Source organism: Oncorhynchus mykiss, chromosome 17 (assembly GCF_013265735.2).
Source record: "Oncorhynchus mykiss isolate Arlee chromosome 17, USDA_OmykA_1.1, whole genome shotgun sequence".
Lineage (NCBI taxonomy): Eukaryota > Metazoa > Chordata > Actinopteri > Salmoniformes > Salmonidae > Oncorhynchus > Oncorhynchus mykiss.
In genome coordinates, this window is record NC_048581.1 from 24,415,604 (window position 1) to 24,430,078 (window position 14,475).

A 14,475-nucleotide genomic window follows, 5' to 3' on the forward strand; every position below is an offset into this window, starting at 1 on the left:
GCACCTAAGCTAACTGGCTAGCTACTTCCTGACACAATGAGAGAACACCCCACTCTGACCATTTTACTCACCCTAGCAGAGCTGGTTGGGCTGTTATCATGTTATCCAGAGCGTTGGTGACTAACTGTCCCGCTGGCAACAATTGAATTATGCTTCGTTGCTGACGTTTACTGACACCGGACAAATTCAACTGGTGTTGAGTATTCAAAAATGAATCAGTGAGACGTGAGTCTTTTGTTAATAAATGTAGCTAGATAGCTAGCTAGGTAAACAATGAATCCTAACGCGTAACGTTAGTTAGCGAGCCAGCAAGCTAACGTTAGCTAGCTAGCTAACAGTACACTTTAAATTGAAATTAAAATATTTTGTCAAAATTAGAAACACATAATAGCTTAATAGCATAATGTAGCTAGCTAGATGTTATATAAATATTCATACACATAGTTCATATAAACAAAGACATTCCATCGCAAGAACACATACACCCAGCCATAAGACTGACCCCCTCGGTTCTCTTCTTTCACGACCCCCTCTGCTCTCCGGTATCAGATTTCCAGACACACAAATATCTCCTTGTATAAACACACATCTCAGCCCCCTCTACTGGCCGGTCCCAAGAGCAAAGGACTTTTGCTGTGCACCAATGGGGCCCGCTCTGGCTAGAGCAAGGCCCGCCTCCAACCCTCCGACCAGTCAGAAGACCGAAACGACAAGACTCCACCTACTTTATTCTATGTATAAAAATGAATGTAACCTTTGTATAAGGTCTCTTTTTCACCTGACTCCTTGCCGAGTTATATGAACTAGATCCGTGCACGTAAAACTGCGGGACAGGATATATTTGACTCATTAAAACTGTCTTTTGTTACAACTGAAATCCACTCTGTCCAGCGTCCGTGATTTGGTCTCAACTCTCCAGTATTTAAACACTAACATAGACTATCTTAGCCGTGGTCTGAAATCAGAGTAGATAGCCAGAGATAATTTACCAGCTAGTACGCCTATCAACAGTTGCAGTGACATGCCATTGGAATGGATTCTTGCATAGTGAAGTCTTTTGTTAGGACATGTAGCTAGCTAAACAATGGACCATAATCACAACTAATGACATTAGTACCCTGCATGAATCTGCAGGTAGCTAACCAACCAGGTTCTATGGCTATAACTCGTCAAGCAAATGTGTCTGAGACACGAAGAATAAGATCATACACATAACATTAGCTAGCGACCCAGCCAGTTAACGTTAGCTAGCTAACAGTACACTTGAAATGAAACCACATTGTCAAAATGAGAAACATGTAATATCTGAAAACTTGCTAGACTATCTTACCCGTGTACATCATGGTTGGACACGTCTCCTGTCTGATGCCATGCATGGTTGCTCTTAGTTTGAAGATGTAATGCAGACTGGTGTTAGCTATCACACTTGAATTCCACTGATTTCAAAACTCGGACTTCCAGACAGTGGAAAGCATACACATTACGTTAGCTAGAGAGCCAACCAACAGATCTTAATTGATCACTCTTTTGTTGCTGATAATTTTCCTGTGCCACAGGAAATGCAGATGATTAACATCAATTCACTGAAAACCCGCACTAAATTATTATAATAACAGTATTTCACTTTTCATGTAGGCGTATTTTGACCAGCTAATAGCCTAACCCCTGATCAATCAACATTCACATCTTGTTGCTGCAGGATTATTTTTCTGCGACAATTCTACATCTGTATCTGGCTGCGTCAGGTGTGTGTGTGTGTGTGTGGGGGGGGGGGGGGGGGTGTGTGTGTGTGTGTGTGTGTGTAAATCCTGTGATTTTGAGGCGTGATGAGCGATCGCAGCTTGACGGCTCCCCATGTAAAGAAAGAGAGACAGGTGGCGCCGGGGAATCTGACAGGTTCACAATGAATAGTATGCAAATTAGGCTAAGGATTATTGTGTTTTACCGATGTGTTTGAAGACAACCACAGTTGTTTATGAGTGTGTGTGTGTGTGTGTGTGTGTGTGTGTGTGTGTGTGTGTGTGTGTGTGTGTGTGTGTGTGTTTATGAGCCTGTGACGCAAACACAAGTCAGTAATAAGAGGTGATCAACCATGACATGCGCAGTGAAGTGTTGTGAATGCTACATAAATCGGTGTCCCCCTCCATCTCTCCTGCCTCCTCGGGCCCTTTGACAACTCTGTCAGGTGGTAGTGGAGTGATAAAGAGGGGCTCCTGCCTGGCTTCTGAGGAGCCCCTCTGTCTCACATGCACAGACAGACACTGACAAACACAGGCAGGCACACACACGGACAAATACAAGCACACACACACACACACACACACATATATACACAGCTTCGGAAAAGCTGACCACGACTCCATTTTGTTGCTCCCTGCCTACAGACAGAAGCTAAAACAAGAAGCTCCCACGCTGAGGTCTGTTCAACTCTGGTCCGACCAATCTGATTCCACGCTCCAAGACTGCTTCCATCACGTGGACTGGGATATGTTTCGTATTGCGTCAGACAACAACATTGACGAATACGCCGATTCGGTGAGCGAGTTCATTAGAACGTGCGTTGAATATGTCGTTCCCATAGCAACGATTAAAACATTCCCAAACCAGAAAACGTGGATTGATGGCAGCATTCCCGTGAAACTGAAAGCACGAACCACTGCTTTTAATCAGGGCAAGGTGACCGGAAACATGACCGAATACAAACAGTGCAGCTATTCCCTCCGCAAGGCAATCAAACAAGCTAAAACATTTAAACGTGTTAACCCTCGCAAGGCTGCAGGCCCAGACGGCATCCCCAGTCTCGCCCTCAGAGCATGCGCAGACCAGCTGGCTGGTTTGTTTACGGACATATTCAATCGATCCCTATCCCAGTCTGCTGTTCCCACATGCTTCAAGAGGGCCACCATTGTTCCTGTTCCCAAGAAAGCTAAGGTAACTGAGCTAAATGACTACTGCCCCGTAGCACTCACCTCCGTCATCATGAAGTGCTTTGAGAGACTAGTCAAGGACCATATCACCTCCACCCTACCTGACACCCTAGACCCACTCCAATTTGCTTACCGCCCAAATAGGTCCACAGACGATGCAATCTCAACCACACTGCCCTAACCCATCTGGACAAGAGGAATACCTATGTGAGAATGCTGTTCATCGACTACAGCTCAGCATTTAACACCATAGTACCCTCCAAACTCGTCATCAAGCTCGAGACCCTGGGTCTCAACCCCGCCCTGTGCAACTGGGTACTGGACTTCCTGATGGGCCACCCCCAGGTGGTGAGGGTAGGTAACAACATCTCCACCCCGCTGATCCTCAACACTGGGGCCCCACAAGGGCGTGTTCTGAGCCCTCTCCTGTACTCCCTGTTCACCCACGACTGCGTGGCCACGCACGCCTCCAACTCAATCATCATGTTTGCGGACGACACAACAGTGGTAGGCTTGATTACCAACAACGATGTGACGGCCTACAGGGAGGAGGTGAGGGCCCTCGGAGTGTGGTGTCAGGAAAATAACCTCACACTCAACGTCAACAAAACTAAGGAGATGATTGTGGACTTCAGGAAACAGCAGAGGGAACACCCCCCTATCCACATCGATGGAACAGTAGTGGAGAGGGTAGTAAGTTTTAAGTTCCTCGGCATACACATCACAGACAAACTGAATTGGTCCACCCACACAGACAGCATCGTGAAGATGAGGCTGAAGAAATTTGGCTTGTCACCAAAAGCACTCACAAACTTCTACAGATGCACAATCGAGAGCATCCTGTCGGGCTGTATCACCGCCTGGTACGGCAAATGCTCCTTCCACAACCGTAAGGCTCTCCAGAGGGTAGTGAGGTCTGCACAACGCATCACCGGGGGCAAACTACCTGCCCTCCAGGACACCTACATCACCCGATGTCACAGGAAGGCCATAAAGATCATCAAGGACAACAACCACCCGAGCCACTGCCTGTTCACCCCGCTATCATCCAGAAGGCGAGGTCAGTACAGGTGCATCAAAGCTGGGACCGAGAGACTGAAAAACAGCTTCTATCTCAAGGCCATCAGACTGTTAAACAGCCACCACTAACATTGAGTGGCTGCTGCCAACACACTGACTCAACTCCAGCCACTTTAATAATGGGAATTGATGGGAATTGATGTAAAATATATCACTAGCCACTTTAAACAATGCTACTTAATATAATGTTTACATACCCTACATTATTCATCTCATATGTATATGTATATACTGTACTCTATATAATCTACTGCATCTTTATGTAATACATGTATCACTAGCCACTTTAAACTATGCCACTTTGTTTACATACTCATCTCATATGTATATACTGTACTCGATACCATCTACTGCATCTTGCCTATGCCGCTCTGTACCATCACTCATTCATATATCTTTATGTACATATTCTTTATCCCTTTACACTTGTGTGTATAAGGTAGTAGTTTTGGAATTGTTAGCTAGATTACTCGTTGGTTATTACTGCATTGTCGGAACTAGAAGCACAAGCATTTCGCTACACTCGCATTAACATCTGCTAACCATGTGTATGTGACAAATAAAATGTGATTTGATTTGATTTTGACATACACACACGAAGAGCCCTGGCCTTCAGCCTTCTAACCCAACATTTACATGTCCTGGCAGTTTGTCGACCTCACAGTGAAATTCTACACAGAGTCGATGTGCAAATGAAAATGAATTATAAGATGGGGAAAATACTAATATGTTAGTCTGTTTAATTTCCAGATTTCAAGAGAGAGAGAGTGCAAGAGAGAGAGAGAGAGAGAGCAAGCAAGACAGCAAGAGAGTGAGCGAGAGGATCACTCACAGCTCAACACCAGATATATTGTGTCCCTTTCCTTCCCAGTTGAGCTGCTCTATGTCTTGCATCCTAGATTTCAGACTTTCCACAGCCGCCCCAACTCTCCTCCGCACCGCCAGGTTACAGCAGTGGTGGTGTTTAACTTCCTGCTCTAACACAATATTGTAATTACAGTTCAACAGGGTTTAACGTGACCTTGTAGCTTGATAGCTTGCAGATGAACTGATTCCTCTACAGGGATGCATGTCCTTGGATAGGGAATGAGGACCAGGGGGGGCGAGAAAGAGGGGAAAAAGAGGGAAGAAGGATCTGGGGAGAGAAACCAGGGATCCTTTCACAGTTGAGGATTAGAACTAAGAGGGAAGGGAGTCCTTTTCAACTGGGAAATTATAGGATTCTTTAGGCGACCGAGCATGTTGTCAAATGAGCAGTGAACACGCTCTGTGTATTATGGAGGGAGAAATGCGTTTCGTGTCAGGTCCTTCATTTGGTCGTAAAGCAGAGCTATGTTCCTCCCCCCTAACGTTAAACATGCACACATACAGTGGGACAAAAAAGTATTTAGTCAGCCACTAATTGTGCAAGTTCTCCCACTTAAAAAGATGAGAGAGGCCTGTAATTTTCATCATAGGTACACTTCAACTATGACAGACAAAATGAGAAAAAAAATCCAGAAAATCACATTGTAGGATTTTTAATGAATTTATTTGCAAATTATGGTGAAAAATAAGTATTTGGTCGATAACAAAAGTTTCTCAATACTTTGTTATATACCCTTTGTTGGCAATGACAGAGGTCAAACGTTTTCCGTATGTCTTCACAAGGTTTTCACACACTGTTGCTGGTATTTTGTCCCATTCCTCCATGCAGATCTCCTCCTGAGCAGTGATGTTTTGGGGCTGTTGCTGGGCTACACGGACTTTCAACTCCCTCCAAAGATTTTCTATGGGGTTGAGATTTGTAGACTGGCTAGGCCACTCCAGGACCTTGAAATGCTTCTTACGAAGAGACTCCTTCGTTGCCCGGGCGGTGTGTTTAGGATCATTGTCATGCTGAAAGACCAAGCCACGTTTCATCTTCAATGCCCTTGCTGATGGAAGGAGGTTTTCACTCAAAATCTCACGATACATGGCCCCATTCATTCTTTCCTTTACACAGATCAGTCGTCCTGGTCCCTTTGCAGAAAAACAACCCCAAAGCATGATGTATCCACCCCCATGCTTCACAGTAGGTATGGTGTTCTTTGGATGCAACTCAGCATTCTTTGTCTTCCAAACACGACGAGTTGCGTTTTTACCAAAAAGTTATATTTTGGTTTCATCTGACCATATGACATTCTCCCAAATTTTCTTCTGGATCATCCAAATGCTCTCTAGCAAACTTCAGACGGGCCTGGACATGTACTGGCTTAAGCAGGGGGACACGTCTGGCACTGCAGGATTTGAGTCTCTGGCGGCGTAGTGTGTTACTGATGGTAGGCTTTGTTACTTTGGTCCCAGCTCTCTGCAGGTCATTCACTAGGTCCCCCCGTGTGGTTCTGGGATTTTTGTGATCATTTTGACCCCACGGGGTGAGATCTTGCGTGGAGCCCCAGATCGAGGGAGATTATCAGTGGTCTTGTATGTCTTCCATTTCCTAATAATTGCTCCACAGTTGATTTCTTCAAACCAAGCTGCTTACCTATTGCAGATTCAGTCTTCCCAGCCTGGTGCAGGTCTACAATTTTGTTTCTGGTGTCCTTTGACAGCTCTTTGGTCTTGGCCATAGTGAAGCTTGGAGTGTGACTGTTTGAGGTTGTGAGCAGGTGTCTTTTATACTGATAACAAGTTCAAACAGGTGCCATTAATACAGGTAACGAGTGGAGGACAGAGGAGCCTCTTAAAGAAGAAGGTCTGTGAGAGACAGAAATCTTGCTTGTTTGTAGGTGACCAAATACTTATTTTCCACCATAATTTGCAAATAAATTCATTAAAAATCCTACAATGTGATTTTCTGTATTTTTTTCCCTCATTTTGTCTGTCATAGTTGAAGTGTACCTATTATGAAAATTACAGGCCTCTCTCATCTTTTTAAGTGGGAGAACTTGCACAATTGGTGGCTGACTAAATACTTTTTTGCCCCACTGTATGTATGTATGTATGTATGTATGTATGTATGTATGTATATATATATATATATTTATAGGCTGTGTTGCTTAACCTATTAACTAGTGTGTGTTTATGAGGTGTGTGTGTGTGTGTGTGTGTTTTTGACTGGTCTCACTCCCCCTATTAGATAGGTAATTTATTAGGACTGATGGATTCAGGGGCCTGCGATAATGATCTCGCTGTGACATCTCATTTATTTATCTCAAGGAGAGACAGAGGTGTTCACGTGGCTGATACACTGCCTTTACAAAGTGATATAGCCCCACACACACACACACACACACACACCAAAATCAAAAATATTCATACAATGAACATATTCATAACTCTGCAGAATTGTGCGTCCCTAAGAGATCCCATATTCAAGATCACTGACATGATAAATAAGCGTGCAACGTGGGCTAAAAACTAATTTCACCCGAGACAAGTCCCTCATCATCCTCGATAACAACTAGGGTCTTCTCAGCACGTCTCAGCCCCAAGGTTATAACTGGAAGAAATCATTACAGCAAGACGGATCGTCAAACCTACTGGGACCCCCCCCCTCACACACACACACACACACAAACACCCCCCCCACACACACACACCTCCGTTCCCAATGCCTATCACAGTCCGTTTGTTTATTTCCATTCTAATGGCCAGCACCGAGCTGTCACATCACTACTGCATATCCCAGCTATTCCTACTGCCTCCTCCACACTCTTCCCTATTTCTCTAGTGGTACAATTGGCTTCTCAGCACATTTAAAACACATTAAAATGTGCTTGGCAGCTACCTATTGTTACCCCCCTCTAGCGGTACCTCCGTAGGTCCTTAATGTGATGTATACCATAGCAGTGGGTAACAGCCGTCACCATCCACCACCCTTTCCTCATGTCTTAGCCTGCGTTCCAAATAGCACACTGTTCCCTATTTAGTCCACTACTTTAGACTTGAGCCCAGACGATGGGTCCATAGGGCTCTGTGCCAAAGTCTGGCACTATCTAGGGTGCCATTTGGGATGCAACATCCCTCTCCCCTGCAATATGCAACATTTGAGGCAAAAGTTTATTCGTTAGATTGTTGTGTGTCCAGCATGGAACAGGAACATGCCAAATCAGCAGAAATACCATAGCAGTATCCGTAGCAGTATTCTAAAATACCTGACTCAGTCTCAAATCAAGGAATCCTCAGGTGAGCTGCGATGCGAGTTGCACAAAAATGTTCGATGCTTACATACATTATCATATCACAAACTAAGGTTTTTTTCCTTCTGGCAAAAAAATCCCCCATTAAATCAAAAAACCGTGACATCCACTCACGTCCAATCATTCCTATTGAGTTTTCGTAACTCGATCGAACCCAGCCTCTCTGATTGTCGAGGCAATTCCAATTAACTGGTCATTCGTGTTTGTTTGCTGTCGGAGGCTGGAGGGACTTAACGTCCCCTGGGGGTCGTGGCGGAACCGTGCCTTCATGATCTCCTGATCTGTCCATTGATTATAGAGGTTGATACGATGGGGCCTAGCGGGTGCACCCGGCTTCCTTGTAATGCAGCCTGCTGTTTCCTTTCCCATGTCTTAGTGAGGCTGTGGAGGGAGGTTGGTTAGATCTGTTGGGGCTGTAGACAGGGGGTAATGTTTGTGTGGGGAGGAGGGGAGAGTTAATGTAGGGAAAGGGTTGTGATTGTGAGAGAGAGAGAGAGAGAGAGAGAGAGAGAGAGAGAGAGAGAGAGAGAGAGAGAGAGAGAGAGAGAGAGAGAGAGAGAGAGAGAGAGAGAGAGAGAGAGAGAGAGAGAGAGAAAAAGGCGGGTGTTGTTTGTGAATGTGTGTGTGTGGCTCAATGTCCCAGGCAGCAGCCAACCACTGCCGTCATCACCTCCCCTTCACTCCTGCCCACCTCCTCCCCCTCCACCCCATTATCGCCTGGCGCATCAATGCAGCCAGTGTAATTGGAATGATCAAACTCGGTTTTCCAATAATGTGGACACTATCATCACCTCTAATGAAGTGGATAGTGGCTCTGACGGCTCTAGCTGAACCCGCAGCTGGGGGATGGGGGAGATACACCTGGGTCACGTCCCAAATGGCACCCTATTCAAAGTGCACTTCTTTTTGACCATGGCCAATAGGGAATACGGTGCCATCTGGGTTGCATCCCTGATCAAAATGGGATAACGCGTTTGTCCTCATCCACCACCAAGCCTTTCAGATGGCCGGTTTGAGTGTAATCTCTGTGTAACATTGGTGGGAAATGGCGTCAAACTTTAAAGATGTGTTTGAATACAGAAGGTGTGACATGTTAAACATGGCTTCTTGGCCTGGTACTGGAGAACAATTGAGAAGTCAGTAGGTGGGATGATAGTCTATACTGTACAGTAGAACAAGAGGGGATGGTATGATGGTGGTCTACTGTATTCAGTGTCTATTCATGGTCTGATTGGGTGCAGTGGAGGTGTTCTGGTTAAGCTAGGGGATGCTCTCTCTCTCCGCCTTTATTTTCTCTGTCTCTCTCTCTCTATATATACTCTAGTATCAGTTACTCCTAGGCTTTCCATCCCATCGTGTTTAGCCACACACACACACACAACTCCATTTGTACCGTCAACTGTCTAAGAGAGCAGCTTGTTAACTGCTTCACTCCAGCGAGCTTCGGCAGTGAAGGCAGGGAGGTAGCGAGCCCACTGGCTGCAGGCTGCACTGGCTCTAATGGCCATCACAGCCAGAGCGACAGAACCTGGCCAGAGAGAATGGGAGAGGGAGGGATGGAGTCAGAGGGAAGGGGGGGGGGGGATTGGAGGGGACAATAGAGAGCGAGAGACAGACACAGAGAGATGTTTACTGTTCATTTTTTATTGTTTATTTCACTTTTGTATATTACTATTATCTTATATGTTTCCCATGCCAATAAAGCCCCTTGTTTTCTCCCCATGTCTTAGTGAGGCTGTGGAGGGAGGTTGGTTAGATCTGTTGGGGTTTTAGACCGGGGGTAATGTTTGTGTGGGGAAAGGGTTGTGAGGTGTGTGTGAGAGAGACAGAGAGACAGAGAGAGACAGGCGTATTCCAGATCTGATCATTGAAAAACAACTCATAGGCTTCTGCTTGTCCAGCTAACAAAATGTAAGGGAGGGAGAACTCGTAAAGAAGGTGTTGTGTGTGACAGAGAAAGAGACAAGTCAGGATGAGTGGAGAATCGCTGGATATTGCTGCAGTTTGCTGTCGCTGTACTTCTCAGTGGACCTAGTGAGTAGTGTCCTGCCATGTTTCCAGAGTGCTTCAACAGTGCTTCGTAGGGGGTGACACACAGGGCTTCTGGGTTGAAAGAAGACGTATTCTGTTCTTTCTTTCATTTCTTCAGGGGGCGGGTGGCGTTGTAGTGTGTTTCGGGGCACATTTCACGGCGGTGTGGCATCATCAGTTCATGTTTACACGGATACCAGAATAACACCTTGGCCCGTCTGCAAATAGGCCGATATAATACAAAACCTGAGGAAATGACATTTAAACAGTGACATTTTAACATATTTAAAAATGCCTCTAGTTCATGTCGGTGTGTTCAATAAAGTAATCAGCAATGTTTACACAGATATTTTTTTTTTATATACCTTGATCCATCTGCAAATAGGGCAACACAATGGAAATCTGAGGAAATTACACTGTAGCTGAAAAATGTTATTTTGCGTTTCTCTCAGGAGAGCGTGACATGGGCTTGTTATTCATCATTCATGAATAGGAAGATAATGGTTATTTTGAGCAGCGTACTTCACGATCCCCAAAAAAAGGTGAGCGAGAGGAGCCTATTTTGCCGGAGTGAAAGGAAACACTAACACTCTAATTGGTTAAGGGTTACTTGAAATAAAGGCATGCGTTCCACATGGCACCCTTTTCCCTACATCGTGCTCTACTTTTGCCTAGGGCCAATTAGTGCACTATGTGGGGCATAGGGTGCCGTTTTGGGATGCAGGGGGTCATGTTTCCTTGTGAGTGACAGCTACAGTGAAGTGTTCTTATCAAAGAGTTTTGATAACAGTTTGTAAAGTAAGACATTCAAGTACATTAAACAACATGGCACAAAGTTGATCTCATGGTGTTGTGAACCAAACTACTAGTTAGAGGGTGGGAGGGTTTCCAGTGTTTGTTTGTTTACTGATGCTGCATTGGATAGAAGGAAAAAAAACAGACATCAAAACAGCCAGCGCCATCTGTTAACAAAAGGAAAGTCTATGACCTAGTTTTAGAGCGCAGATTGCTCTAACTGCAGGATCTCTCTCTCCCTCGACACTCCACTGTGCCGACTGCACCACATGTAACACGCTGGATGTGACATGACTGTTGCAGTTGAGGTCGATTAGGCCGCTTTGTGTGTGTGTGTCTGTGTGTGTGGTGCGTTACACAAGGTCTTTAACATGGAGCCATTGTTTGGAACTAGAAGTGCTGTAATTTACCACTATCAACTATGCTACCACTTGTGGGATAAGAACTAACTGTATGTAGAGCGATGCAAAGTGAATAACGTGACAACAGAAGATGAATTGGTTAGAGATTATACTCCATGACAGCAGACAGGGAATCCAATCCCAAAAAAATGACACAGACCACAACATAAAAAGCCAGCCTCCTGTTGGGAATAATAGAAAGGCACTGAAAAAAGAAGACAAACAATTGTAGTTCCTATTTAAAGCTGGGGACGGTAATTGGTGGTGCACCTGAGCAATTGTTCCTGAATGCTGTTGAAGAGGTTTGAAAAAAATATCCACAAAAATGGAACAACTCCACTGGGGGACAAGCATTATTATTCGCAGAGACCAACAGAAAACTAAAATAAACGGTTTGAAGAAAAGGAAAATAGAACGGCCATTAGATTTAGATGAAAAATATTTTTTAAAGTGAGGACTATTTTCTGTTCCATTTGCTATTATTTCATTTTTCCTAACAGGTTGGAACTGAACAACTGAACTGTTGAGTAAAATGGCCCCAGTTACGATATACAGGACTGGTAGTTGGTGGTGGTTTCTACAGTGAATACAGGGATTTAATATTTGACTAGTTTCTCAGTTGGCTAGACAAAGTATCTTCCAGGATCAAGCTACCAGTCAAGTATGGTGGCTGCTGGTTTTGCACACTGCATACAAAGATTTCAGCTTTGGATAGATTGCCATTTTATTTTGCTATCAAATAACTTCCAGAAACATCTTTAGAATTACCACTCAAACAAGGCAGGCTATGACAACCCACAAGGGAGACATTTTCAGTCCTTCTCCAGAGACAATCAGTTACATCCAAACCTAACCAATTTTCTGTTTTGAGGTTTAATTAATTTATCGCAGAATTTATCTTACTACATCTGCTATAGCCCAATCTCTCTCTCTCTCTCTCTGTGTGTGTGTGGATTGAAAAGCATGCAAGCAATTCCTAGGTGCTGACAGCTATCCTGCTCTTCCGTGGAGCGAGAGTCACACTTTGTGTCTGGGACTGGTGATGAGACAACTGAAGTATGATGGTGATGAGAGTTATTGTCTGTGTCCCAAATGGCATATTGAATAGGCTGTTATTTGGGACACTATCGGGACATTAATATTACACCAATACCCAGACTAGATGGTATGTTGTTTGTGGCCATTTCTTGACCTCTCACAGTGTTATGTTTTAAAAAAAGGTTATTGATTTACATTTTCCCTTGACCTGTTGTCTGCAATATTGACTTTCTGAGTTGAGGTGCTGCTAGAAATGTTGGTCCTGTATGTTAGAGTTCAGTGTGGTCATATCGAGACGGTATTGTTGACGGTTAGGTTGACCTTCATGGTTTGCACCTTCATGGTTGAGTTTACATTTCCTAAGTCGGAGTGTTTTGTCTCCGGAAATTTTAAGTAGCAAAGGGCAATTTAAGTTGTACTTAATTAACATATATCACCTAAGTTGAAGATGTATTACTGAACTAATTACTTTTTCTCTACATTGGATGAACGGAAGCTTTATTTTCATCGAGTGACGATAAGCCAACCAAGCAAGGTATTGCTTTATAACCAGGGAGCTATGTCGTCACACAAGCGAATGCACAAATAGAGCTCTAGGGGTGCTGGAGCACCTCCCCCTTTGCCCTCCTATGAAAAAAGTGCCCTTTTGATTGGTGTCGGTTTTCTTCCCTTTAAATTGCCCATCCACCTAGATAATTTCTCATGAATCAAAAAGTCCCCTCCCCCGTCCTTCTGCCACAGTGAGTGCGGCAGTGCGTTGCTGCGCTCGTCTTCGTCACATGCACGAGCTTCCCACCTGCACCAGGCAGTGATTTTGAAAAGAATACCACCATAGGTTATTTGACATTTCTAGCATGTGTCGTCTCATGGTCAGGGTCAGGGCGACTGCAGTTCGCATCTGTTAGTAGCAGAACAAATTCAAATCGAGTAAAGAATAGTAAGTAGAAATGCATGAATGGAATTAAAGTTGATTCTGAGCACCTGCCCCAATCAATGGTCTGTGTACAACCCTTCCTCCATGTATAGTCTGAATTGGTTTCATGAGGGTTGCATAATTCCATAACAAACAACGATAGGGTGTGGCGACATCGCCATTAATTAATTATGACACAATGATGTGTTTATAATGCGACAACCCAGTAATGCTGTTTACTAAAACTCTCACCCTCAAGGTAATAGCTGTAAATAGGCAGTCATTAATTGAAGCCAAATATTTGGAGTTCTCATTAGGTTTAAGTAGGTTTAATCTGTTTAAGTATTCATTGAGATTCATGAGATGGTACATCCCATATACACAGAGAGAGCAACTTGCCTGCGGACTTGCCATATTTACAGAAATTCGTGAAAGAATTATCTACCTTTCAAGTCATCTTTCAAATAAGCTTAGATATTGTAAAGATGGCATATTTTGATAGTAAAATAAAAACCCATTAAGAGTACAACGAGTATATCTGGGAAACACATTTGTATATGCGTTTCAAATTGGAATCACTACCTTGCTATTTAAAAAACTCAAGCACGCATCATTTACATCAAATCATTCCACATCAATTGAGTCTTATTATCAGACAATGATCAATCTGGAGTCCTGAGAATCACATGCTTCCCCACAAAAAAACAAAACTTATCTTCCCTCTTGCTGTTTTTACCCAATTTAAACAGAAAATGTGCTGGACAGCTATTCGATGAGAGGGTGCTCCAAACTCCGCACTTTAACATCAAACATTTGAAGATTGCAAATATTCATGATGATAGGAATCTTTTAGGAAGAGGAGCATAAATACCTCCGATATATTACAAGTATGTCAACAGGATGAGAGAGAGAATCATTCCATGGACTACAGCAGCAGACGAGACAGTCACAGTACCTTGAACTGTGTCCAGCAACAGCAGATCTAGTCCGAATTGAGTGTTTTTTCTATATGCAGTAGTTCTCTGGCGTATTCGTCCTATTTAGAAGGAGCTCATGAAAACTGTATTCACTCCACCAGTGGGTGTCTTGTGGAAGGATAAGCAGTGGGAGAGGGAGTATGACATGGT